Raw genomic sequence first — 3,776 nt, forward strand, 5'->3', positions numbered from 1 at the left:
TTCCAAAAAGAACTAGCTTCAGTCCCTGAAGTTCAGACGTTTGTAAAAGGGGTACTGCATATACAGCCTCCTTTTGTGCCTCCAGTGGCACTTTGGGATCTCAATGTAGTTTTTGGGTTCCAAAAGTCACATTGGTTGAACCACTTAAATCTGTGGAGTTAAAATATCTCACATGGAAAGTGGTCATGCTGTTGGCCCTGGCCTGGGCCAGGCGCGTGTCAGAATTGGCGGCTTTATCCTGTAAAAGCCCTTATCTGATTTTCCATTCGGACAGGGCGGAATTGAGGACTCGTCCTCAGTTTCTCCCTAAGGTGGTTTCAGCGTTTCACCTGAACCAACCTATTGTGGTGCCTGCGGCTACTAGGGACTTGGAGGACTCCAAGTTGCTAGACGTTGTCAGGGCCCTGAAAATATATGTTTCCAGGACGGCTGGAGTCAGGAAAACTGACTCGCTGTTTATCCTGTATGCACCCAACAAGCTGGGTGCTCCTGCTTCTAAGCAGACTATTGCTCGTTGGATTTGTAGTACAATTCAGCTTGCACATTCTGTGGCAAGCCTGCCACAGCCAAAAATCTGTAAATGCCCACTCCACAAGGAAGGTGGGCTCATCTTGGGCGGCTGCCCGAGGGGTCTCGGCTTTACAACTTTGCCGAGCAGCTACTTGGTCAGGAGCAAATACGTTTGTAAAATTCTACAAAATTGATACCCTGGCTGAGGAGGACCTGGAGTTCTCTCATTTGGTGCTGCAGAGTCATCCGCACTCTCCCGCCCGTTTGGGAGCTTTGGTATAATCCCCATGGTCCTTACGGAGTCCCCAGCATCCACTTAGGACGTTAGAGAAAATAAGAATTTACTTACCGATAATTCTATTTCTCGTAGTCCGTAGTGGATGCTGGGCGCCCATCCCAAGTGCGGATTGTCTGCAATACTGGTACATAGTTATTGTTACCAAAAAATCGGGTTATTGCTGTAGTGAGCCATCTTTTCTAGAGGCTCCTCTGTTATCATGCTGTTAACTGGGTTCAGATCACAAGTTGTACGGTGTGATTGGTGTGGCTGGTATGAGTCTTACCCGGGATTCAAGATCCTTCCTTATTGTGTACGCTCGTCCGGGCACAGTATCCTAACTGAGGCTTGGAGGAGGGTCATAGGGGGAGGAGCCAGTGCACACCAGATAGTCCTAAAGCTTTCTTTAGATGTGCCCAGTCTCCTGCGGAGCCGCTATTCCCCATGGTCCTTACGGAGTCCCCAGCATCCACTACGGACTACGAGAAATAGAATTATCGGTAAGTAAATTCTTATTTTATGGCGTATCCTTTCCCGGCTAAGGACAGGATACGGTGGGAATCCTCCCCAACGGTGGACAAAGCGTTGACACGCTTATAAAGATGGTAGCGCTGCCGTCTCAAGATACCGCAACACTCAAGGATCCTGCTGATCGCAGGCAGGAAACTACCTTGAAGTCAATTTACACACATACTGGTACGTTACTCAGACCGGCGATAGCGTCGGCTTGGGTTTGTAGCGCTGTTGCAGCGTGGACAGATACCTTATCTGCTGATATTGATACGCTGGATAAGGAAACCATTTTATTGACCCTGGGTCATATTAAGGATGCTGTCCTATATATGAGGGATGCTCAGAGAGACGTTGGCCTACTGGGTTCCAGAGCCAACGCTGTGGCAATTTCTGCTAGGAGAGCCCTATGGACCCGACAATGGACGGGTGATGCCCACTCGAAGAGGCATATGGAGGTTTTGCCTTACAAGGGTGAGGACTTATTTGGGGAAGGTCTCACGGACCGGGTTTCCACAGCTACTGCAGGTAAATCAACTTTTTTGCCTTATGTTTCCTCACAGCCTAAGAAAACGCCTCATTATCAGATGCAGTCCTTTCAGTCGCATAAATCCAAGCAGAGTCGGCCCTAGCCAATTTGATGCCCTAGGCAAAATTTTGTCTGGTGCCCCCTAGCTCCGCCGCTAGTTCTGCATCTGTACCTGCAATGCTCAGGTAGTGGGGCCCACCGGGGGGTTACCCTGTGGGCCAGTTCAACTCTGCACAATGCCACACAGTAATGACCATAATACATATAATTCCACACAGTAAAGGAACCTTACACATATGCCCCACATTAGTAATGCCCATAATACACATAATGCCACACAGTAATGCACCTTACACATATGCCCCACATTAGTAATGCCCATAATACACATATACTGCCACAGATACTGCCACACTTGCTGGTTATACAAAAAGATCAGTATCAAACATGTAGAAACTGTCCATTCTCTTCACTATTCAGTGTGTTTGCTGGTGTCTCTTACTCCCGTTAACTGCATGCACTTTACTTTATACTGTGGGAGCTAAATGCTCTGCCCTCCAGTCTGATGTGTCTGAAAGTCACGCTGCACTGATGTTTCATATAGAAATAGCACAACGCAACTTACTGACCACGTTACAGTGCTAGCTGGCAGGGGAATTTTACGGTATGGACTGACTAGGAAATAAAGTGTGGGGAGAACACTGCCCATGTTATGTCCCTGCAGACACCTGGGGTTTGCACAGGGATAAGGGACACACACAGGATGGCAGGGTCCCCCTCCCCCATGTGCACAAGCAGGATAGGTGATGTCAGGTTTCTGTGAAGCAGTCTTCCAAAATACACATGTGTTATCATAAGGAGCCATCCAGTAATAACCTTATATAGTCAGTAAAAATGTCACAGGTCCAGGATTTGCATTTACTGGGCTTCTGCTGTCTGTCTGAGTTCTCACAAGTCAGGGGCATTCAAGCATGTCAGAGGAAGTTTAAGGCACAGTGTGCATTTTTTTTGACAAATGTAAACAGCAGTGTATACAAGTACTGATTGAATACATTTGGAAAGTAACAGTTAGTTTGCGGACTGTCCCTCTCAGCATGAGATACTGCAGGGACATGCTTGGATGCCCCTAGACATGCTTGAATGCCCTAGGCAAATGCCTAGTCTGCCTATAGCTAAGGCCGGCTCTGAATCCAAGAGAGTACGGGGATCTTCCTTTCTTGCCAGAGGTAAGGGCAGAGGGAAAAAGCTGCCAACTACAGCTAGTTCCCAGGAGCAGAAGTCCTCCCCGGCTTCTACAAAATCCACCGCATGACGCTGGGGCTCCGCTGAGGGAGTCCGCCCCAGTGGGGGCACGTCTTCGACTTTTCAGCCACGTCTGGATTCAATCACAGGTGGATCCCTGGGCAATAGACATTGTTTCCCAGGGTTACAAGCTGGAATTCGAAGAGGGGCCTCCTCGACGGTTTTTCAAATTGGCCCTACCAGCTTATTCCCCTGAGAGGGAAGTAGTTTTAAATGCAATTCAAAAGCTGTGTCTTCAACAAGTGGTGGTCAAGGTGCCCCTGCTTCAACAGGGGACGGGGTACTACTCAACCCTGTTTGTGGTCCCGAAACTGGACGGTTCAGTCAGACCCATTCTGAATTTAAAATCCTTAAACCTATACTAGAAAAGGTTCAAATTCAAGATGGAATCGCTCAGAGCGGTCATCGCCAGCCTGGAGGGGGGGGATTATATGGTGTCCCTGGACATAGAGGATGCATACCTTCATGTCCCCATATATCCTCCTCATCAGGCGTTCCTGAGATTTGCTGTACAGGATTGTCATTACCAATTTCAGACGTTGCCGTTTGGGCTTTTCACGGCCCCGAGGATTTTCACCAAGGTAATGGCGGAAATGATGGTACTCCTACGCAAGCAGGGAGTCACAATTATCCCGTACTTGGACGATC

Source organism: Pseudophryne corroboree, chromosome 2, assembly GCF_028390025.1.
Source record: "Pseudophryne corroboree isolate aPseCor3 chromosome 2, aPseCor3.hap2, whole genome shotgun sequence".
NCBI lineage: Eukaryota > Metazoa > Chordata > Amphibia > Anura > Myobatrachidae > Pseudophryne > Pseudophryne corroboree.